Below are 24,347 nucleotides of genomic sequence, written 5' to 3'. Positions count from 1 at the left end.
GTGAGGCAGAAAGCCAAGAGAAGCAGTCGTAAGTTTGATCCCTGTAGGACACGGAGAGACAGAGCTTGCTTCAGGCACAGGGTTCCCTGGAAAGGCAGATGTGGAGTTCTGAGTAAGGAAACTGCGGGCTTCTAGTAGTTTCTACCGTGTTCAGGACACAGACATAGAATCATAGAATACCAGGGTTGGAAGGGACCTCAGGAGGTCATCTAGTCCAACCCCCTGCTCAAAGCAGGACCAATCCCCAACTAAATCATCCCAGCCAGGGCTTTGTTAAGCCTGACCTTAAAAACCTCTATGGAAGGAGATTCTACCATCTCTCTAGGTAACCCATTCCAGTGCTTCACCACCCTCCTAGTGAAAAAGTTTTTCCTAATATGCAACCCTAAACCTCTCCCACTGCAACTTGAGACCATTACTCCTTGTTCTGTCATCTGATATCACTGAGAACAGTCTAGATCCATCCTTTTTGGAACCTCCCTTTCAGGTAGTTGAAAGCAGCTATCAAATCCCCCCTCATTCTTCTCTTCTGCAGACTAAACAGTCCCAGTTCCCTCAACCTCTCCTCATAAATCATGTGCTCTAGTCCCCTAATCATTTTTGTTGCCCTCCGCTGGACTCTTTCCAATTTTTCCACATCCTTCTTGTAGTGTGGGGCCCAAAACTGGACACAGTACTCCAGATGAGGCCTCACCAATGCCGAATAGAGGGGAACGATCACGTCCCTCGATCTGCTGGCAATGCTCCTGCTCATACAGCCTAAAATGCTGTTAGCTTTCTTGGCAACAAGGGCACACTGTTGACTCATATCCAGCTTCTCATCTACTGTAATCCCTAGGTCCTTTTCTGCAGAACTGCTGTCTAGCCACTCGGTCCCTAGTCTGTAGCAGTGTATGGGATTCTTCCATCGTAAGTGCAGGACTCTGCACTTGTCCTTGTTGAACCTCATCAGATTTCTTTTGGCCCAATCCTCTAATTTGTCTAGGTCCCTCTGTATCCTATCCCTACCCTCTAGTGTATCTACCACTTCTCCCAGTTTAGTGTCATCTGCAAACTTGCTGAGGGTGCAATCCACGCCATCCTCCAGACCATTAATGAAGATATTGAACAAAACCAGCCCCAGGACCAACCCTTGGGGCACTCAGCTTAATACCGGCTGCCAACTAGACATGAAGCCATTGATCACTACCCGTTGAGCCTGACAATCTAGCCTGACCTGTGTGGATGTTCTTTGTAAATAATAAAGATTGCACCAAAGAAATACCTGACTCCTATAATCAGTTTCTCCTCCCAATGGAAGAACCTAGCATGGCCCCAAACACTGGCTAACTGCTGAGGTCAAAGGAGCAATGGTGCAAACTGGGTCAGAATCTAGACCTATGGCAGCAAATGCGTTGGTGGGAAACATTTGCAGGAAGCTCCAGCAGCAAAGATCCTGAGCAGGGAGCAGATTGCTGCTCATTGTGGACTTCAGCATGTCCAGCTTTGTGTGCTGAACAGTCCCCATTGTCCCTGCTCTCCGAGCTGACACGCCTCTGCCCAAGTCAGGCAAAACCCAAACTAGGATCCCTGGCTCGTATTTCCCACCAGCAGACCCAGTCCACACAGTGATTATGGGCTCAGTATTGGCCCGGGGAGAAAAAAACGACTGGAAGAGACTGGGGCAGCTGGAATGGGGTGGGGTAGGATTGTTACTTTACATTCTGTGTTTGGTGTTTTACAAAGTTTACACCTAAAATGTTTCCAGCTCTTAGCTGGCATTTTGAAGGGGCTAGACTGCAAAGTCATAAAGCTTAGAATATTTACCAAAAAATCACCCTTCAGCTCAAGGGTTGCTCCAGATTAATGAGTTGCTGCCGTTTTCATGCCTTGTCACTAGCACACACCAGCTGCCTCTGACCTTAACCCAGGGAGTCCCTGTAGCCTGGCTGGTGCCAGGCGGGTGGTTAGATGTTCAGCAAGACACAGCCAAGCCAAGGCTCCTCTGCACACACATTGTCACTGAAATAACGCAAGGGGGTTTAGTTCCCACCTATTGTTGTTTCAGTGCAAGTCTATGAGTGACTGTGGACACCCTCATTGTGTATTAATATAATCCTTCTGCTGGGGGAACTGGCAGCAACGAGGGCCGGGTTCAATATCTAGGGGTTCCTTTTCAACAGTACACTACAGAACTGGCTTGAGCCCTGTCATAAATACATAGGGAAAGGGAAACACCTTTAAATCCCACTTCTGCCACCATGTCAAGCCCCCTTCCTTCCCCACTCTGAACTCTAGGATACAGATGTGGGGACCTGCATGAAAACCTCCTAAGCTTACTTTTACCAGCTTAGGTTAAAACTTCTCAAGGTACAAACTATTTTACCTTTTGCCCTTGGACTTTCACTGCCACCACCAAACATCTAACACCAGTTACTGGGAACAAGTCCATTTGGAAATGTCTTTCCCCCCCCAAAATCCTCCCAAATCTTATACCCCCTTTCCTGGGGAAGGTTTGATAAAAATCCTCACTAATTTGCATAGGTGAACACAAACTCAAATCCTTGGATCTTAAGAACAATGAAAAAGCAATTAGATTCTTAAAAGAAGAATTTTAATAGAAGAAAAAGTAAAAAGAATCACCTCTGTAAAATCAGGATGGTAACTACCTTACAGGGTAATTAGATTCAAAACATAGAGAATCCCTCTAGGCAAAATCTTAAGTTACAAAAAGATATAAAAACAGGAATATCCATTCCATTCAGCACAGCTTATTTTCTCAGCCATTTAAATAAATCATAATCTAACGCATATCTAGCTAGATTACTTACTAAATTCTAAGACTCCATTCCTGTTCTGTCCCCGGAAAAGCCATCACACAGACAGAGAGAAAGGCTTTGTTTCTCCCTCCCCCGAGCTTTTGAAAGTATCATGTCTCCTCATTGGTCATTTTGGTTAGGTGCCAGCAAGGTTATCCCAGCTTCTTAACCCTTTACAAGTGAAAGGGTTTTTCCTCTGGCCAGGAGGGATTTAAAGGTGTTTACCCTTTGCTTTATATTTATGACAAGCCCCCGCCCAGTAACCTGGGAAATTACACACAACCCCCTGGGCACCTCTAGAGGCAACACTTCTCCTCTCACAAGCACAGAGTCCGAGTGTATTAACGAAACTTTTAATGAAAGCAGGGAAGTAACTTGGTATTAATTTGGGAAAATGCCACAAGCAGGATTCATAAACATAAAACAATGAGCAAACACCCACCTCAGAGTTCATTGGACAGTGTCCTTTTGCCTCAGGTTTCTAAGTCCAGCAACCAAAAGTTCCTTTAACGTACCTCTCCCTTCTCCCCCTGCCACACTCACAGTAAAGACCCAGAGTTCAGAGGTGCATCTGCAGAGTTCACTTTCCATGCTGGCAGGAGGTGCAGGGGACGGTGCACCTTGCTTGCTCTGCTGTCCCAGCATTTACTCTGGCACTGGCTGCCCTGACAGCAGCTCACCGCTCTACAAGCCACATCGCCAACCGCTCAGCCAGCTGTCCGCTCACCACCCCACCTTCTCTGGGAGGTCTTGAGGTCCTACCACTTAGCACAGCTCTCAGTGATTTCAGCTGTTAGTGGGGTAGCCTCATTATTGACAGGGCAGTATATTGTATTAGAGACAGTGTCCCAAAGCAGGCCTAATACTTAGGCCTGGTTATCTGTGATTTCAGTTTTGTTGGTGTGCAACCAGACCTACCCTTGAGTCTCAATCAGCTTTGTTATTACACAGTAAAGAAAGATCAAATAGTGTCTAGGATCCACATCAAAAGGCACAAGTACCTGTCCCAACTCTCTCACAACAGCACTGGGCTTTTGCACCCACATCTCCTGCCCAGCAAATGCAGTTTAGTTGAGGGTAAGCCCCTCAATCAGGGTATGCCAAGCACAATTCTGCTGCCCTTGATTCACACAACAAGGCAAACAACCTTTTAGTACCTGCCCCAATAACAAAGTGACTGGTGAGCCAACACCAGCCAAAAGTGACCATTTTGGCAAAGCAGCCCCATCATGCTGAGCACCTAGGCAGGATGGGTGTGTCCATGTAAACAAGGGCAGCTCCTGAAGTGCTGTTCCCCAGCTCATCACTAGGTGTCAGGGGAGAGCTCATTCAGACCCTACTTACATTAAGAATGTCCTAGTTTGATTGAGGGCACGTCTGCACAGCACCTGGGAGCTGTGATTCCCAGCTTGGGTACATGTACACATGCTGACACTACTGGAGTGAACACACTACCAATGGCAGTGAGGGGGCAGCAAGGGGGCAGTGTAGGATAGACAGTGGAGTACAATCCAGCCCGAACCCCATCTGGACATGTACTGTGTAGACAGATCCAGAGCAGGGGAGCTGGAGAACAGTGGCTGCTGGCTGAGCACCCAGTCCTAAAGCCAAAGCCAGTGCCACCACCAGCAGCAGTGCAGAAGTGAGAACTGCAGTGTATGGGGGTGGGGGAAGGTTACCATACATCTGGGTGTTCCTGGCAGCCTTCCACCCTGGTTGGGGGTTGACAGCTTGGGCTGCGACCTCTCTGCCCTGGTCAGGGGCTGACAGCCACCCTCACTTCTGTGCTACCTTCAGAGCTGGGCTTCCAGTCAGCAGCCATGGAGCTTTCTGCAGCTGGGAGAGGTTCCCAGAGGTGGGTCTGAGATGGCTTTGGGAGCAGCCCCTGCAGGGGAAGAAAAAGTCCGAGCCCGGGCCGGGACTAGTAGCTGGGGCGCCCCCAGCCCTGCCCCTCCCCAGCAATAGCCAGATTTCATGGTCCATCATGCATTTTTCACAGCCAAAAATTTGGCCCTACTTGTAAGGGACTGCGAAAAACTTTGTTACGGCCTAGCTAGGGAATTTCCGCTTTCTCGAGCCAAAAGGTTACTGTAAAACATAAATACTTACTAAAGAACACAGCTGCTTTTCATGGCCCTTCACCAAGTTAAAAAGTACATAAATAGTTACTAAAAAACACAGCTGCTTTGCATAGCGCTTCGCCAGGTAGCAAAAAGCCCCCCTTTAAAAAGTACCTAATTCTATATTCATGAGCTGTTTTTGTGTAGTGCTTATTAACGCTGACTGTCTGCCCCTCCGTTGAACTCCGTCCCAGGCAAAGCTCTGGTGTGCTGGGTTCCCCGCCTCCGTGACTGCAACACTTGGAGTCCCCGTTGCAGGGGGTCACTAACCTTCAGTAAAGCCAATAACTCACAGCTGTGTGTAAGCCTCGTTTTTCTCAGAGTCCTCCAGCCAGGCCTGTGGTGCTTCGAGCACCTTGGCCCAGAACATTTGGCGCAGCGAGCAGTGTACTCTGAGAAGCGATGCCGCTTTGGCCGAAGGTAGGGGAAGTGGGGAAGCCGTCGCTGTGCCTACAGCGCATACCAGGATGGACCCAGGATGGGGGCCGGTAGCGCGGGTTATGGCCGGGTGGGCTGCCCCGGCGGATTGGCCAAAGTTTCAACAGGCTGCGGGGGTTACACCCATGCAGCTGGTAGAGGGGTTACAATGGTTACAAGCGAACCGGCGCTCTGGGGCGGAGAGGCGGGCGATGGGAGAGCTAGGGTGGCTCCTGCCGACCGCCATCCGGGCCCAGGATGAGGAGATGCTCCGCTTACAGCAAGCACTAAAAAAAAAAACTCAAAAATGCATGGCAGAGGCCCGTGCCGGTGGCTCAACAAGCTGTCACCTCCCAGGCGGAGCGCGCCCAGGAGCTGACACGACGCTGCAAAATGTTGGTTGCCTGGGTAGCGAATAAAAGGCACCTCAGGCACGGGCAGCAGCCGGTCCCCACCGCCCAGGTGCGCGCAGTGACCGCTGCCCCCTCCTGGGACCCCAAGACTTGGGATGGAAACATTTGGGACTCCTCATCTTCGGACGGGGGGGGGGAGGAGTCCCCTGCCGTGGCTGTGGCGCGCCCGGTCTGGGAGTTGCGGGTGCAAGGAGGCGCCCTACAACCAAAAGTTGTCCACACGTTTAAAACAAGTAAATTGCAAAAAATTGTAAAAACATTCCGATAGGAGCCCGGGGAGAGCGTCCTGCAGTGGCTCGTGAGGGTCTGGGACAATGCAGGTAACACGGTTTTGTTGCTTTCTTATGAATTTCAACAGTTAGGGGTCCTATCGCAAGACTCTCAGGTACGTGCACAATTGGCAAACCCACCATGGCCGCAGGCCGGGGGACAAAAAATCGAAAGCTCCTTGTTGTACAGCTGGCTGGCGGCTGCAGTGAAGGCGGCCTACCCCTCGGTGGGGGGATTAAAAGCACAGGCGCGCCCCTAAAAGACCGTTCCAGAAAAGGTGCAAGCCCTCCGTCAATTAAAAATGGCCTGGGCTGTCTCCACAGGCAAAAAAATAAAGCCAAACAATGTACCGGTAACAAAATCAACTAAAGCCACAGTGTTACGCCTAGCCCCTAATGAGTTAAAACCTTCCCTCCTCACAGTCGTCATGGCAAAAAATGGGCACGTAAAAAACTTGGCAGCCACCCTTATGCAATTAAAGGCCGCCTTGACAGGTGCTAGGCCAAAAGCCATACAGGCTGCGAAGGGGCAGCAAGGCGGGGGACAAAAAAAAGGGGAGTTGCAGGTGCCCCGAAAAACCTTGTGGCTAAATCTCTTGCAGGCTAGTGTCTCTCACAAAAAAATAAATAAAAAGCCAATGGCAAACTTATATAAGCGGTAAATGCAGCTGCCCCCTACCAAACATAATGCCAAAAAATATATATATATAAACAAACTAAGCCAGCGGAGCCCTCTGCTCCGCCAGCCAAGTAAAAACTGCCGCGCCCATATTGAGGGCATGGCAGGTCCTCCGTTCCGTGTGTCGTGGCGGCCACACACGGAAGGGAGGTGAGGGACCCACACCCCTATGTACCCCTAGCAATTCGCTAGCCAAAAAAAAAATCCAACACATGTTGGCATTAATAAATACAAACAGCTAAGTATTATACAAAAGCCTCCAGACCTAAATAACTGCGTAAAAGGCGAAGGGTTGGGAACTCGCAGGCCGGCCCCTTTGGGGAGCGGCGCTCTGGCAGCAACTCCTGCACTATGCCCGATAAGCCCCTCTAGCCGTGCGACATGTAAATGCCCACACAAAGGCTAAAACCTCCAAAGCCCACTGAAATGCGGCGGCCAATGCAAGGGGAAGCCCTGTGTAATCTGTTCCCTTTACCTCCCATAGGTCTAAAAACCAGCGCCCCGAGCGAGACCAAGTAGCACGTATTAGCTAATGTGTGGAGGACGGTACCGCAGCGGAAATTGCAGGCCGCCGTAGTCCTCACCACCGGGGAAGAATAGGCATACATACTCCCAAAAAAAAACCCCTATCCCTGCATGGTCTCGCTCTCCCGTTTGTCGCGGCACTCCTTATAAAAATCACCACTGCAAGAGCTACCACCTCCTCCGTAAATACCTGGTTAGTGTTAGCCCAAAGTGCTGTTAATGCAACGTCGTTTTGCTTACCGTGTACGTATGCCGTGGGTGCCGTGATGGAGACCTGTTTCATCAGCGTCTGCACAGATCTGACCCTCGTCCAGCACTATTCCTTACTGAAGACAATTGATAAGACTATTACATACACAAATTTATATGCTTTAAGTCCCGCCCAATACAATGTAAACGCGTCTATATATTTGTTCCTTCTTCTTGGCTTGTATTTTTACTGCCTTTGTGGCTGTGGCCTAGTCTCCCAGTGCTCATGGACCTCATGGTCCTTAACATCGCTCGAAAAAGCAAGAGGAGAAGTGTAAGGGACTGCAAAAAACTTTTAGAGCCTAGCTAAAAAATTTCCGCTTTCTCAAGCCAAAAAGTTACTATAAAACATAAATAATTACTAAAAAACACAGCTGCTTTGCATGGCCCTTCGCCAAATTAAAAAATACATAAATAATTACTAAAAAACACAGCTGCTTTGCATAGCCCTTCGCCAAATTAAAAAATACATAAATAATTACTAAAAAACACAGTTGCTTTGTATAGCCCTTCACCAAATTAAAAAATACATAAATAATTACTAAAAAACACAGCTGCTTTGCATAGCCCTTCGCCAGGTAGCAAAAAACCCCCCTTTAAAAAATACCTAATTCTATATTCATAAGCTGTTTTAGTGTAACGCTTATTAACGCTAACTGTCTGCCCCTCCGTTAAACTCCGTCCCAGGCAAAGCTCCGGTGTGCTAGGTTCCCCGCCTTCGTAACTGCAAAGCTTAAAATCCCCGTTGCAAATAAGTCACTAACCTTCAATAAAGCCAATAACTCACAGCTGTGTATAAGCCTCTTTTTTCTTTTTTTTTTCTTTTTTCTTTTTTCTTTTTTCCACCAAATGCATCCGATGAAGTGAGCTGTAGCTCACGAAAGCTTATGCTCTAATAAATTTGTTAGTCTCTAAGGTGCCACAAGTACTCCTTTTCTTTTTTCTCAGAGTACTCCTGCCAGGCCTGTGGTGCATCGAGCACTTTGGCCCAAAACATTACTCATCACACTTCATTCAAAGGTTCTTTACAGTCCACAAAAAACAAACAGCATGTGACCGCACCTAGAAAGGAAACACCTAATAAAAATGCAAACTTCAGTCAAGCCATTTCTGAGCGGAAGAAAGTGAAAGTAAATTCCCCTCTGGTCTCTTTCCTGCACTAGAAGCCATGGCTGCTGCGAATCCAGCAAAAACTCTCCAGGATGAAATCACCTGTACCCTCTGTCTGGAGTATTTTAAAGATCCGGTGTCTCTAGACAAAAAGAAAAGGAGTACTTGTGGCACCTTAGAGACTAACAAATTTATTAGAGCATAAGCTTTCGTGAGCTACAGCTCAATGCATCCGATGAAGTGAGCTGTAGCTCACGAAAGCTTATGCTCTAATAAATTTGTTAGTCTCTAAGGTGCCACAAGTACTCCTTTTCTTTTTGCGAATACAGACTAACACGGCTGCTACTCTGAAACCTGTCTCTAGACAGTGATCACAGTTTCTGCTGAGCCTGCATCACCCAGGGCTGGGGGAGATTCGCTAGGGACGTCTCCTGCCCTCAGTGCAGAGGGACCTTTCCCCAGAGGAACCTCCGGCCGAACGGGCAGCTCAGGAATGTTGTGGAAGCAGCCAGAGAACTCAGGTTGCCGTCCGAGAGGGAACCAGAACCAGAGAGACTGTGTGAGAAACACAAGGAGCCTCTTCTGCAAAGAGGACGAAATCCCCATCTGCCTGGTGTGTGACAGATCCAAGGAGCACAGAGATCACACCATGATTCCTGCAGAGGAAGCTGCTGAAGAATTTGAGGTAGGAAATAACCAACTGTTATTTTTATAGCTAATGAGAGCCTTGGGAAACTCACCTTCCCCCAGCATTAGGGTTTCCTTGAGCCTCAGACAGCCACTCAGTGAGCATCCACTTGCAAAGAACGAGGGATTTCAGGCCTAAGAAGGTTTCCCAGCAACTGGGAATCTTCCAAAGGCTCATGCAGGTGGAGAAGTGAGGCCCTCGATAAACGTCCTAAATCTTGCACGTTGGAGTGAAGAGGGAGTGAAGAACCCGCAGCCTACCATACTCAGCCCCAGTGACAGCTCCTGTCCCACAATGCTGGGTCCAGCTCTCCACAGAGGGGTTATGACTGCAGAGAATCCTGCGGAAAGATTCCAGCATGAACGTACTTGTCCCACCCAATTGGAATATTTCAGAGAACCTGTCAGTCAGGAGGGTGGGAATATTTTCTGCTAAGTCTGCCTCACCCAATGCTGGGAGGGATCTGATACAGCTGTCTCCTGACTGAGCAATAATTAAGAAAGGCCATTAGGAGGCAAAGACGCCTAGATAAAGGTCCCAAGCCCAGCATGGAGATGAGGTTTCGCACTGGGATTCTGAACTCCAGTGTTGCTTGTGAGAAGTTTAACTCTGATGCCAGCCTGCACTAGAGATCACTGCTAAACACTGTGTAGACCCTGAGGACTTTGAGTGCACGCACAAAAGGGCTCCAGACAGCACAGGTACATGCCAAATACAATGGGGATTAGACTGTGTTGGAGCAAAACTAACCCCCGGGTGGTCTTGACCAGTGTCAGGCTGAAGAACTAGCCAAAGTGGTTCCATTAGTCCTTACGCTGCTCTCCCACAGTGCATCATTTTGAAATCTCTAGAGCCCACTGCTTCTGCGAGCTTTGCTGGGAGCTGGGGAACAGCTACCCAGGCAGCATTAGCACTGGAAGGGTTCAGGACAGCACTAGGGCAAACACCAAACATTCTTGTCAAAAATCAACACGTCTAATAGGGTTTGGCCCTCGTGGTCAGACCCAGTTCTGTCCAAGCAGTCCAGTCTGCAGGGGTTCAGGGCTGAAATTCAGTGGGAGTTGGGCTCCTTTGAGAATCCCAGCCCATATTTCAAGCCCTGGTGGCTTCTGGAATTTGTCTCACTTTGTTTGTTAAACCTTCTTAAAAACAGGATATTTCACATAGGGAATGAAAAATTCAATGGTCTGACCTCAGTTTCATGTTGGTGTCAATCAATGGAGAAACAAGATCAAACAATTTCAAGGAGTCTGAAAATAAAACACTCCCAGTGTCCAGTAATATGACTCTACTTCCTTGGTATCTCTGATATCGTAAACCAACTGGGTTCTCCAGTCATTGGTAAAGTGTTTGTTTGTTTGTGCTGGAAAAGCTCCCCGCCCACACACACTCTCACTCCTAAAACTCAAAATAACACCCCTCAAATCATTTGCTGTTTCTTCAGGAAAAGATTCAGGCCTATTTGCAGACTCTGAGAGAAGAGAGAAACACTGCTGGGATGTAAAGTGAGCGTAGAGACAAGAAGCCAGGAATATCTGGTAGGTGCCCGTCACTATGAACCTGCGTTGGTAACGAGCCGGTTGGAGGGACGCTCTGAATCAGAGCAATAAGGAGAGGCCGGGGAAATGTAGAGGCCCAATTATGTTTTTTCTCAATCACTTGGGGGTAAAGCAGAAATTCGTTAAGTGGGGAATAATCACAAGGAAATCAAAATTAGTTGTTTTAGCAGGAATTACTGCTTGGGCCTACACCATAAACCAGTGTTTTTCAGCCTCTTCTCATTTGCGGACCCCTTTGGAAATCGATTGTCTGTGTGTATAGTTGAATTCTGTTCACTCAGTTTTCAGTCTAAGTCTTTTGCGAACCCCTTAGACACAAGGCCGTCCCTAGAGATTATGGTGCCCTCCGCAGCCTTCCTGTGGGGGGGGGCCTCCGAAGGGGGAGGCGTCCCAGGCCTGTGCAGAGGGTGGGGAGCATCCCAGGCCTCCACGGGGGGGGATGCACCCAAGGGCTTTGGAAGAGAGGAGCAGCCAGTGCAGGAAGTCAGCAGGGGTCAGGCACTGTCCCGGCCTGCTCTGCTCCCCAGGCTTGGGGGAAGGGGGGGAACTGCTCCCCACCACTCACTGATGGCGCGGCTGGGAGGCGGTGGAGTGGAGCAGTCCGGGGCCAGGTCACTCCACTTCCTGCCGTCTGGTGAGTGCAGGGCGGGCCCGATCCCGCCCCCTGCTGCAGTCTCCCGCGACGCATAGCTCAGGGGACGGGGTTTGGGGGGGGGGAGGAGGGGAGTGGGGGAGATGGGGCAGAGCAGGGGTGGGAAGAGGTGGGGCGGGGCAGGGGTGGGGCCTGAGCGGAAGGGGTGGGAAGGGGTGGAAGCAGCTTTCCTGGGTCCTGCTGTGCACAGCCGACTCAGCTGTCTGGAGGATTGGGCTGGCCACTGGAGCTGGATGTAGCACGCAGCTGCATAGGGCACCAGGAAATTTGGGGCAATTTGGTGCCCCAAATTTCCTGGTGCCCTATGCAGTGCGTAGTTTGCATTTGGGTAGGGATGGCCCTGCTTAGACAAAGTCCATGGACCCCCAGAGGTCCACAGGCCACATGTTGAAAACCACTGCCATAAACTGCCATAAACTACTGTGAACTATTATTACTATACTATTACTATTACTAAGAACTATTATTCTTATCTACTCTACTACTTAGCTACTATTAGCTTAATTAAACTCACTTTATAGGTAACCATTTATATTTATGAAATAACAGAATTTTGAATGAGAAAATCCAGTGCACTAGAACAAATCCCCACTGACACATGTTCACTCTGCAGTTTTGCAGTTCTCAGCCCCTGTCAGCCCAGAGTTTGGAGGATGTTTAGTTATGTCTTGAGGAGCCCTCTTATGCCATCTTTGTTTACAGTTTTAAGCTCCATCTTAAATACAGCCACGTATTCCTGCGTGTGATGTCCTGGTTTCTATCCCTCCGCTCCATTCTGGCGTACAGTCCCTTTGCACTCTTACAATTTCTCCATTCCTGTCATTCATCTTGCATTCCTGAAGGTGCTGTCCAGATATTTTGTTTACACTCCTTATTATTTTCAGTACAGTTCACATCCTCCTTATTTGTTAAGTCAGTTTCTTTTAATTAGAATGTATCTTTTAGTACAGCTTATTTCCTTTACATTTCACTCTTGTGAATGATTGCTTTGTGGCCTTGGGGAATGTGGACTTTTGTCTGTTGCTTCATGATCCTGGGATACTCTGTGTGTGTGTGTGTGTGTGTGCGCGCGCACACATCTTATAAAGGGCCTGAAAAATCCTCTCCCAAGAAAAGGACAACATGTTCCTCTACAGATTCTAAGCTTTCATTTCAATTAGTGAATTAATTTCTAGCTTTTGTGGCTGTGATAAAAATCTTCCCAATGTGAACTCAATGTATCCATTGCAGAGCTCTCTGCCTGAGTCTGTTGCTTTTGTGTCATCGTTTCATCCGTTTTTTTCTCCCCGCCTGTTTCTGTCCACATGGTTCTGAGTAGAGCTGGGCAAATACCAGATCTTTTTCCCTGGCTAGATATTTAAAAAAAAAATTGGGTTGAACCAAAAGTTTTTTTATAACATTTTCAGCAAATCATAAATTTGACTTTTTCTTGGACAAATGAAATGTTTCATTTTGACAAAATCAAAATGTTTTGTTTCAATTTTGACCATTTCTTTAAAAAAATATAATTATATAAAAAAGAAATTTTCAACCAAAAAGTAATTTCACATTTAAAATCCTGGGGAAAAAATTAAAAAGAAAATATTTTGATTTTTCATTTATTTCTTTTTGTAACAAAACAATTGGGTGACAGTGACAGGAATTCATGAAACATTCCAGTGTTGACAAAACTGCATTTTTCCCTGGAAAAAAAAATTTAGTGCAGAAAATGTCACCCAGCTCTAGTGGCTGAATCCTGATTTCTGCTGCTTTGGATCTGCATCTCCGAGGCCATCAATAATGCACTATTCAAGCCATGTCAGACATGGGACTGTCCCTTTATGAGATTCTGGGGCCAAAAGGAGAGGTATGAGAAAATCCTCTCTCTAGTAACCACATGGCATTCCACAATGTCAGGTGACTTAAAATTTGCAAAGAAATTCTCCCTCCTGCACACTCAGCACTCCATGAAAGGACCCCAGACTGCCTCCATGTCCCTGACCAGCCCTTGCCCTATTTATTTATTTATCAATTTTTTACAGAGAAAGACACAAACTCAGAGGCAGAAGATTGTGACTGAATTTCAGCAATTGCGTCAGTCCTTGGAAGAACAAGAGCGACTCCTGCTGGCCCAGCTAGAAAAGCTGGACAAGGAGAATGTGAAGATACAGAATGAAAATATCACCAAACTCTCAGAGGAAATTTCCCATCTCAGTGAGCTGGTCAGTGAGATGGAGGGGACGTTTCAGAAGCCAGTGAGTGAATTCCTGCAGGTGAGACTGTTAGAAATACTCCAGATCCCACCACAGGGACAGGACAGCTCCTAAAACATGGGCACTGGAGTCCAGCAGTCGGAGATCACCGTGTAACTCAGCGTGTGCATTCCTGAAATGTGAATTATTATTATTCTTTGCAGAGCCACAGACACAATGATATTAGAGATGGAAAAGCCCCATTAGTCAGGGAATCCATGGCCCTGGAGCCAGGGCATGGCTGCTTTTATAGGTGCCGACTCTGTGGATGCACCAGGGCTGGAGCACCCATGGAGAAAAATTAGTGTGTGCTTAGCACCCAGCGGCAGCCAAGCTCCCCTTCTCCCCCCTCCCCCCAGCACCTCTTGCCCACCATCAGCCCCACTGATCAATTCCTCCTCCCCCACAAAAACCTCCCGCCCACCACAAATCAGCTGTTTCACAGCATGCAGGATGTTCTGGGAGGGAGAGGAGTGGGAATGGGGCGTGCTTGGGGGGAGGGAGCAGAAAGAGGCGTGGCGGGGGAGAAACAGTCGGGAAGAGGTGGGGTGGGGACGTGGGCTTGGCAGAAGGGATGGAGTGGGGGGGGAAGGGGTGGAGTTGGGGCAGGGCCTGCGGTGAAGGGGGGGTCGAGCATCCCCCTGGCTAGAGGGGAAGTCGGCACCTATGGCCTCTTTCCCCCATACTTGCAAAATCCCTTCTTTGGAATGTTGTGTGTGTGTCAGGTGGGCCTGAAATACTCTCTCTCTCTCTCTCTCTCTCTCTCTCTCCTCTAGCATGTCAGAAGCACCCTGAGCAGGTAGGCTCTCTCACTTCCCTTACACTTCACAATGCTGGGAAAGAGCTTGGAGATGATGTTAGCACTGCATCTCGCAGGGACTAAAAAGCAAAATGTGCGGGAAAGGTCACATTCTGGATTCAAATCTCTCTGATCAATTTCATCCTGAGGTTCTCAACCTTTTACAGAAGACTCTGGAATTATCCATACAGTGGGGAAGACTGACCTAAAATATTTCCTAGAGATGTCACATCGCTGGGGGACTGGCTGCCTCAGGATTGTGGGGATGGAATATGGGCCTGTCACTGCTGGGGCCCTGGTCATCATTCAGCTCAGGGCAGCCGTGGTCAAGAGTCTTTCCCACCTGAGGACTGTTTGGAGACCTGTGTGGAATGAGCTGGGGATGGGAGACTTGATGTCTCAGTCTATTTCCTAGTGGTCAGATTTCTACAACACTTTGCTCGGGAATCTCCTGTCCCTCAGAGCATGGAGGCGAAGGAGTGAATTGTCCATGGAGACTCAATTCCCTTCTTATCTCCAGAGCTGGTCTCTCCAGGCCAGAGTTGAAGAATATTAATGGGACCTTTCGGGGGAAGGTTTCACTGCCATGGCCTGTGTGGCACCTGCACTGAGGCTGGGAGAAGTCGAGGAATTCTAACTCCAGGTCCATTAGAGCAGCAGCTCACTCGGAAGAACTTGTGAAGAACTCATTCATATATAATGAGTCAATAAATAAAATAGAATCACATGAAATTATTTCTGACCAGGTGTGAGAAGGGGAAGTTCCAGCAGCCAGAGGAGATTCTCTAGGAGTTCAGAGTGGGAATGCTGTTAAAAATGTAAGCAGATTTTGGGTTGCTAGACTCAAGAACCAAAGGGAAAGGACACACCCCAATTTGCTTGGGGTGGGTTTTTCGCTCATGGGTTGTGTTAGGAATCCTGTTGGTGGTGTTTCCCCAACATAATGCCACATTGTTTCTCTCTGTTATTAAAAGGCTTTGCTACACTCAGACTCTGTGCTTGCGAGAGGGGAAGTTTTGCCTCTTGGAGGCGCTCAGTGGGGGGTGGTATATATTTGTCCCAGGTCACTGGGTGGGGGCTTGAGCCAGTTTTGCATTGTGTTATTGGAATGGAACCCCTAGATATTGAACCTGGCCCTTGCTACTGCCAACTCTGACAGGCAGAAGGGTTACATAAATATGAAAGCCTGAAATTTTCTCTCTTTCCTCCTTTCCCCATCCAGACACTCTGCCGTCTGCACGGGAGACAAAAAGAGGTAGGTTGACAATATTTCCCAAAAGGAAAACGGGACACCATGTGGGGTTAGTCTGAGCCCTCCACGCTCCACCCCAGCAGGGCTCGTGTCGCTGCTTGCCCAAGCTCTGCCTGCCCCCTATGCACTGGCATCACTGATAGCTCAAGCCCCTCCTTCCTCCCTGCCTGAACTCTGCCTCCCTGCCTGTGCGGGGCTGGCATCACCACTCGCCCCCCTGCATGTTCCTCTGCACCCCACTTTTGCCAAAAAAGTCGGGATGGCCAGGACAAGGCTTAAATAGGATCGTTCAGACACGGTGAAATTTTGTTTAAATTATGAGACAATTCCAATGAAAACATCTTCATGAGATTGTAGTTAAAGTTACCAACAAAACCAACTCCAGGCATGACACCCAGCCCTAAAAATAAACCCATTAAACAGTGAGGAGATCAGAAGCTGAAGTGAGCTGTAGCTCACGAAAGCTTATGCTCAAATTAAATTTGTTAGTCTCTAAGGTGCCACAAGTACTCCTTTTCTGTTTGCGAATACAGACTAACACGGCTGCTACTCTGAAACGAACAATCCTGACACCAACCTTTGTACTGAATTCATGCCCTCGCTCATGATCAGAAACACTCTCCCTGAGCAGCATCCAAACACCCTTAACTCTGACCGTGGGGTTTTCATAGACAATCACAAGACTTTTAATATAAAATTGAGAGAAATGAGTAGAGTTCCCTCCCCTGAGTGCTGACAGATCCCTCTCCTTCACTCCACCGCAGGAGGTCTCCCCATCGCTTTTCTCCAATACCCTACCTTTCCTTTGGGCAGGGCTAGGCTCTTCCTTTGCAACTGCTCACTCTTTCATGGATTGGAGAGATGCTCTCCCTCTGATGCTGGTCACTCTCCCTTCTCTCTGGGCTGGAGATGGGGCTACCCCACCCAGTGCCACCTCCTACTCTCTGTTCTTAATTGACACTTCCGCAATGCTGCTCCTTCCTCTCTTTTCCCTGGTGTGGGAGTGGAGGCTGCATTAAGGGAGGGAGCTTCCCTCTGGGGTTTAAAGCTGGTATCTGCCTCTTCTGATCCCTCCTCACCAAAAGCTTCTGACACCTTCCTGTCTGTAAAAAGAAAAGGAGTACTTGTGGCGCCTTAGAGACTAACAAATTTATTTGAGCATAAGCTTTCGTGAGCTACAGCTCACTTCATCGGATGCACTTCCTGTCTGTGTCTCTGATGCTGGGAATGGAGCAGCCCCAGCAGGGGAGCTGGGAGCTGAAGCCTCTGCAAACAAATGAGAAACTAATGAAGTGGTTCCTATTAAAGGGTGAGGAACTGCAGTGACATATCTGCTCAATCTCAAGCTCCCTGGGATCCAGACTAGGAATGTCCCAGCCAGAACAGAGCTGCTGGGGAATGTAAGAAATGGTTCCAGCCTTGCCTGGGACTGAGCTCTGCCTCCAATGCTCTGATTCTTTCTCCCCAATGAACGTGACTCTGAATCCAGACATGGCTCATTCCCAACTAGTCCTGTCTGAGGATTGGAAAAATGTGAGATAGGAAGAAACACGGCAGTATCTGCCTGACAGTCCTGAGAGATTTGACACTGAGCCCTGTGTGCTGGGCTGTGAGGGATTCACCTCGGGGAGACATTGCTTGGAGGTGGAGGTGGGGAGTGAGGGAGGCTGGTTTGTGGAAGTGGCCAGAGAGTCTGTGAGGAGGAAGGGAGATATCAGCCCAGAGGAGGGGATCTAGGCTATCGGGTATATGTTGGATCAATTCTGGGCTCTCACCGCCCCTGCCACCCCCCTGCCCCTGATCCGGGTCCCCAGCAGGATCCGGGTTTCTCTGTACTGTGACTAGGGGAAGGTGACATTTATCGATGCTGGTGACGAGCCCCTGATCTTCACTTTCCCGCTGTGCTCTGTCCCTGGGGAGAGAATCTGACCCTGGCTCTGGGTGCTGGGGGTAGGATCCTGGCTCCGCCTGTGTCCCTGAGACCACGGGGGGGAGGAGGGAGGGAGAGGAATATCCCACTAGGGACCCTGAAATCAGCCTCTCTAGCCTCAGAGAGTGTAGTCTCTATGATCTCCTCCTGTGGACTTTCTATCATGAAGTCTCAAGTCTGTGCAGTCTCTGGTGTCAAACAACAGAGAGCATTAGGAACGAAGAGTACTTGTGGCATCTGTGATGGGGCAAGGCCAGATGGCTATAGAAAAGTAGTGGGAGATAGATATATTAGCTTCAGGCTAAACAAATCCATGGTAGCAGGTTAAGTGAAATGGAAGCTGCTCCAGGTCAATTAAGACACCTGGGGCCAATTAAGAACTTTCCAGAAGGCAGGGAGAAGGCTAGGTTGATTGGGACACCTGAAGCCAATCAGGGGCTGGCTGAAACTAGTTAAAAGCCTCCCAGTTAGTCAGGTGGGTGGGCATGTCAGGAGCTGTGGGAGGAAGTTGTGCTGTTGGAGAGGCTGAGTAGTACACACCATATCAGGCACAAGGAAGGAGGCCCTGAGGTAAGGGTGAAGTGAAGCTTGAGGAAGCGAGGGCTGCTGTGGGAGAAGTAGCCCAGGGAATTGTACATGTCCTGTTTCTAAAAGGTCAGCTACCATAGCTGATATTGTTAGGGTCCCTGGTCTGGAGACTGGAGTGGGGGGGGGGGGGCTTCCCCCTGATTAATCATTAAGACTGAGAGACAACAGAGACTGTGAAAGGAAGGACAACTTCTCCTCACCTCCCTCGCTGGCTTATGATGAAAATGGCTCAGTAGACTGTGACCCTTGTCTCTAGAGAGAGAAGGGTTACATGCAGGGTCACAGTGAGCCTCTGAGGCTAGTGAAATCTGCCAGGAAATGCGGGACCCACAGAGGCAAGGACAGAGCTTTGTCACACACTTTAGAGACTAACAAATTTAATTGGGCCTAAGCTTTCATGGGCTACAGCTCACTTCATTGGATGCATAGAATGGAACATACAATAGAAAGATAGATAGATATATACACACACACACACACACAGAACATGAAAAGGTGGAAGTTGCCATACCAACTCTAAGAGGCTAATTAATGAGCTATTATCAGCAGGAGGAAAAAAAAACTTTTTAGTGATAATCAGGATGGCCCATTTCAGACAGTTGACAAGAAGGTGTGAGTAACAGTAGGGGGATACTTAACATGGGGAAATTAGATTGCAAACATAGATTCAATTTGTGTAATGACCCAGCCACTCCCAGTCTTTATTCAAGCCTAATATAATGGTATCGTTTGCAAATTAATTCCAGTTATGCAGTTTCTCGTTGGAGTCTGATTTTGAAGTTTTTTTGTTGTTGAAGAATTGCCACTTTTAAGTCTGTAACTGAGTGACCAGAGAGATTGAAGTGTTCTCCTACTGGCTTTTGAATGTTATGATTCCTGATATGAGATTTGTGTCCATTTATTCTTTTGCTTAGAGACTGTCCGGTTTGGCCAATGTACATGACAGAGGGGCATTGCTGGCACATGATGGCATATATCACACAGAGAGCATTAGGTGAGGTAGAGAAGCCAATCTCGTCATTGCCCCAGAGATTGTGCAGCATGTTTGCTACTGTCCTCTATGATACAGGACTCTGGGGATCCTTGGTCAGACAGTGTCACTGACATGGGGGGGGGGAAAGAACCCACTGGGAATGGAAAAATGGGCTTCTCTAGCCACAATCATCCTAGTCTCTATGACCTGGAGGATTCCCATCTAACTAGTGCTCTGTCTTCTTTCTATGCCCCTGGAGGACCCCTGTCTACCCAACCCCTGATTTCTCATCTCTATGGCCCCTGAAAGCTCCTCCCCCTCCCTGCAGCACCAATGATGGGAGGAGATGAGGGAAGAACCCTTGGAGCTGCAGGAGGAGTAGAGGGGCAGATTGGGGGGGCTGCAGGTCAGAACTGAGGGAGGGGCTGGGGGCAGAAGTGATATGGGGGTTAAGGAGTAGAATTAACAGCTGGGCTAGGGACAGGAAGATATGGGGGTGGTAGGGACACAGAATTAATTAATTAGGATTTGGGGTTTTGGGGAAAAGCTGGAGTCTCCACAGCAGCAGGGAGCCTGGGAGAGGAGACCCAGAAACTGGAGAGTGTAACCTACAAGTCATGAGGGAAGGAATGCTATAGTCGGAAGCAGCTAGAGGGTGGGGTGATGTCAGCTGGATGAAGGTGTGGAGAGTCAAGTACAGGGTAGGTTTAACCAAAACGGGGGAAAGAAATGAAAGAATAAAAGAAGAAAAATAAAGTAAAACCAGTATAAAGACAGAAGTTTGGAGAAAGTGGAGGGAAACTCAAATGAAGAGTGAAAGCAAAATTGTCCTGAGAAGGGAAATGCTCTGGGGCGGGCAAAAAGAGAGGAAGGGATAAACTCAGGGGAGATAACTGGGACCCTGGAGCACAATGATCTGTGATGGGAATAGAGAAGGGTTAGGGAGATGCAGAGAAATAAACATATGGGAAAGGAGTGCTAGAGAAAATGATGTGTAAAGCTCATGAAATTAAAGAAAAGAGAGGAGAGGGAACATGAGGGCGAGATCTATAAAATATTTCTGAAAGTGAGTGACTAACATTAATTCAACCCCATAGTTCGGGGCCAATATTTCCACTTCAGTACCTTTCAGAACAACACTTCTTCAGATTTCTGGATGTTTTTACCATGTATTCTGGTTATAAAAGTTCCTCTCAGCTCCTTTTAACCTGACATTCACTTAAGGTAAATAAACAAGATGCATGTTTTCTATGTTTCATTTCTCTTTCATTTTCCAGCTGTGATTTTTGAAGGCAGACATGGGTTGACATAAGTGATTTGGGGGTGGGGGTGGGGTATCCCAATACCAATGAGGACCTCTCTGTATGTCATTATGATGATAGCAACATCTTACAGTAGGATGCAGGCTATTGAGCCTGCACTCTGGGTCACGTGCTTTATATAAACATGCACATCGGGAATTGTTCAACAGGAGAGAGCGGGTTGGGTCACTTTACTTCTCAATTTCCAAACCTGTCCGCGCGTGGCAGATGTTCACAGTTTGGAACCATGGGATTTTATGGCACATCACCCCACAATCAACAGATTATAACACTTTTAACTATCATGTGAATTGAACTATTAAAAAAAGAAAACTGAAATATAGATCAAGTAGAACCACTCAATCCCCACTCCCACAGCTGCAGGGTTAATAGCCTGGCCTCTCCGGTTCCCAGCACATGTCCCCACCACTTGAACTTTAGGAGGAATTGCCATTATTTCTGAGGCCAAACACCAGAGTGGGATTTAGGGTGACCAGCTGTCCCGATTTTATAGTGACAGTCCCAGTTTTTGGGGCTTTTTCTTATATAGGCTCCTATTACCCCTCAACCCCATCCTGATTTTTCACACTTGCTATCTGGTCACCCTAGTGGGACTTCACATAAACTGTGCCAGCAAGTCCACAAATACTAGACAGATTAGAATATTAGAGATCACAACTCTAGTGCTCTCTTCCTGGCTCCATTGTGCAGTGGTGGGTAGTGACACGTAACCAGGTTGTGTCTATTTCATGCATTCATCCTAAAAGGCAGTAGAAATGAGTAGCTAGTGCCTGGACTTTCCACATTGGAGATCTGGGTTCTCTTCCCAGTTCCACCTGAAGTGATCTTGTGCAGCTTCCCAATTACCTTGTAAACTGGGGGAGAAAATGTCTGATACTTCTCTGCTTTCTAGGGCTGGGGGTATGGGGTTTTATTAATAAATTTTGTGATCAGGGGCAGCACTAGGGGGGAATTTCAAGGGCTATAGCCACCCCAAAATTTCCCTTAGCACCCCCTTCTTACTCCCATAACCACCCTGCCCAGTGCAAAGGTGAAATGCTGGAGCCATGCCCACTCCCCAGCGTAGGGCCACCCCAGCTACGCCAGGCTCCAGTGTGTCCCTGGATGGCTGCTTGTGTAGCTGCAGCTCCAGCAGCACAGGGATGGAGTTAGTGGGCCATGAGGGTGAACAAGTAGGTGCCGGTATCTGAGCTCACTGAGTGGGGCTGTGGGAGCTTCTTTGGGCTGGGCAGGGGGGCTAGAGGAAGGGGACCTGGGTGGGGGGTGATTGGGGGATCAGGGAAGGGGAAATGAGGGGTGTTGGAGAGGGCATGGGGAGGGGAGCTGGGTGGGGGGTAAACAGGGCTTTCTTGCTGTCATAAATATAAAGGGAAGGGTAAACACCTTTAAAATCCCTCCTGGCCAGAGGAAAAACCCTTTCACCTGTAAAGGGTTAAGAAGCTAGGATAACCTCACTGACACCTGACCAAATGACCAATGAGGAGACAAGATACTTTCAAAGCTGGAGGGGGGAGAAAAAAAGGTTCTCTCTGTCTGTGTGATGCTTTTGCCAGGAACAGAAAAGGAATGGAGTCTTAGAACTCAGTAAATAATCTAGCTAGATATGCATTAGATTCTGTTTTGTTTAAATGGCTGATAAAATAAGCTGTGCTGAATGGAATGTAGATTCCTGTTTTTGTGTCTTCTTGTAACTTAAAAGTTTTGCCTAGAGGGATTCTCTGTTTTGAATCTGATTACCTGTAAGGTATTTACCATCCTGATTTTACAGAGGTGATTTTACTTTTTTTTCTCTTCAATTAAAATTCTTCTTCTAAGAACCTGATTGCTTTTTTCATTGTTCTTAAGATCCAAGGGTTTGGGTCTGTGTTCACCTATGCAAATTGGTGAGGATTTTTATCAAGCCTTCCCCAGGAAAGGGGGTGGAGGGTTTGGGGAGGATTTTGGGGGGAAAAGACACTTCCAAGCAGGCTCTTTCCCTGTTATATATTTGTTAGACGCTTGGTGGTGGCAGCAATAAAGTCCAAGGGCAAAAGGTAAAATGGTTTGTACCTTAGGGAAGTTTTAACCTAAGCTGGTAAAAATAAGCTTAGGTGGTTTTCATGCAGATCCCCACATCTGTACCCTAGAGTTCAGAGTGAGGAAGGAACCTTGACATTGCCTTGACTGAACTTGCTCCAAATTCCAAGTCCCTTGTCCAGCAGAGGACCTGCCACTGATGGTGAGTATTATGATTATTCATGCATATTTTATTTTATATTTGTAGTGCTGTATAAAATTACATTTTCAGTAGCGATACCACAGTTTTAACAGGTATTTCACACTAATTATTCATGATCTTTTTTTCTTAATACACATGTGTGGGAGTATTTATTATTGGAAAGAGGAATCCTAAACATAAGATGGAGAGCTCATGCATATTAAGTATTGTTTTCTTTCAAACTCTGATACTAAAATAAGCCAGAAACGGCTTGAAAGTTTTTAATATGGTTATATAGGCTGTAAGAGTTCCAAGCTCTGTAACAATTTAATTCATAATTAAAACTAGTGCAATAGCTATTTTTATACATCTCACTTTGTGTAGTTTGAAAGGGTGAGTTTATGGAAATATGTATTGTTTCAGCTCCATTGCATAACAGTGCTGCGATGGTTAAAGGTTCTGTAACAGTCCTATTTTATACATCTCTGCCATTAGGATCTTACCTTTTAGGCATAGCTATTTGCTCCGGGCTCCATTTTGGGATTAAAGAACCAGAGCCCAAATTATATTTTTGGTACAGGATTTTTTTTTTTTTAAAAAGGCTGTTTTTAGGTTTGTAAATGCAAAAACAAAAAATAGATGCATTAATTTCTCTACTCTTCTGTAAAAAAAAAAAAAAAGTTTATTTTTTTTAAAATACGAAGCCCGATTCTCATTTACACAAAGTCCTTTTTTACACAACTCAATCGGCATAAAGGGGCCTTGATGTGGGAGGAACTGATGTTTATGCCCACTGCAGAGACACATCTGCTCATGTACAGCATTTACACAGTCAAAGCTGCGTAAAAGGGCCCTTCATGTAAGTCAGCCTCAGTCCCTAAATGTTTTCAGGTCATTTGACCATCATGTGGACTGGTACACAGGAGTCACTACTTTTTGAAGCAGTATCTTAGTAACAATTTTGGCCCTTGAACACAGATGTGCTCCTCCCTTTGAGTTAAATAGGTGCAACAAGTCTATCCACAGTCAGACTTTGACCCTTAATAATAGACCTTTATATACCTATAGTTATTTGCCAAATCCATGGCCCCACGCTCTTCAGGTACCCCTGGCTGGAGACTAATAAAGATACTTATGAAAACTGAATTTACATTTTTATTCCACACCTATGCAAACATACCTAGGTAATGCTAAAGTAAAAACTTCATACATACAGGGGAAAGTATCTTTGAAAGGGAAGGAAGAGAGAATTCACAAGCACATACACTCAAGATGCTCTCACAGCTGGGTGTTTGTGCAGCTGTCATTGTGTGTAATCTTCCGTGGGGTGGAGTGCCTGGGGTACTGCTACAGGGCCAGAAGATACGTGGAGGCCAGTAAAGGGAGGTCCCGGAATGCAGTTCTCTATGGGCTGCAGGGGGAGGCGAGCACGGATGTGTTCAGCCTGAAGTTCAATCAGAGACCGCAGCATGTCTGTCTGCTCCCGGAGCAATGTGATCATCTCTTGCTGCCCGTTTCTCCTGTCCTCGCTATCCCTCTGCATTTTGTCATTGATCATTACCCTCCAAGCCCTCTG

At 47.4% G+C, this 24,347-nt stretch overlaps 6 protein-coding genes across 7 annotated transcripts in view; 3 read left to right on the top strand and 3 right to left on the bottom strand.

The window, feature by feature from the left end:
* The window catches only part of LOC119843356 (zinc finger protein RFP-like), a 1,128,717-nt gene extending 1,110,889 nt beyond the window's left edge, over positions 1-17,828 (top strand). The window contains exon 9 of the mRNA XM_043496845.1: positions 17,784-17,828. The gene's annotated coding sequence lies outside the window, so the exon portion shown is untranslated. The remainder of the gene's footprint in view (positions 1-17,783) is intronic.
* The window catches only part of LOC119843336 (butyrophilin subfamily 1 member A1-like), a 1,931,986-nt gene that overhangs the window by 1,008,425 nt on the left and 899,214 nt on the right, over positions 1-24,347 (bottom strand). The window lies entirely within an intron of this gene.
* Positions 1-24,347, top strand: part of LOC119843287 (zinc finger protein 850-like) — a 1,467,609-nt gene that overhangs the window by 1,134,791 nt on the left and 308,471 nt on the right. The gene's annotated exons all lie outside the window — the stretch shown is intronic.
* LOC119843319 (zinc finger protein RFP-like) overlaps positions 1-24,347 on the top strand; it is a 555,398-nt gene that overhangs the window by 298,013 nt on the left and 233,038 nt on the right. The window lies entirely within an intron of this gene.
* Positions 1-24,347, bottom strand: part of LOC119843341 (E3 ubiquitin-protein ligase TRIM7-like) — a 430,179-nt gene that overhangs the window by 317,997 nt on the left and 87,835 nt on the right. The window lies entirely within an intron of this gene.
* LOC119843274 (zinc finger protein 850-like) overlaps positions 1-24,347 on the bottom strand; it is a 1,382,451-nt gene that overhangs the window by 1,347,427 nt on the left and 10,677 nt on the right. The gene's annotated exons all lie outside the window — the stretch shown is intronic.

This window comes from Dermochelys coriacea, chromosome 14, assembly GCF_009764565.3.
Source record: "Dermochelys coriacea isolate rDerCor1 chromosome 14, rDerCor1.pri.v4, whole genome shotgun sequence".
NCBI lineage: Eukaryota > Metazoa > Chordata > Testudines > Dermochelyidae > Dermochelys > Dermochelys coriacea.
This window is presented reverse-complemented; position numbering and strand designations above follow the sequence as displayed.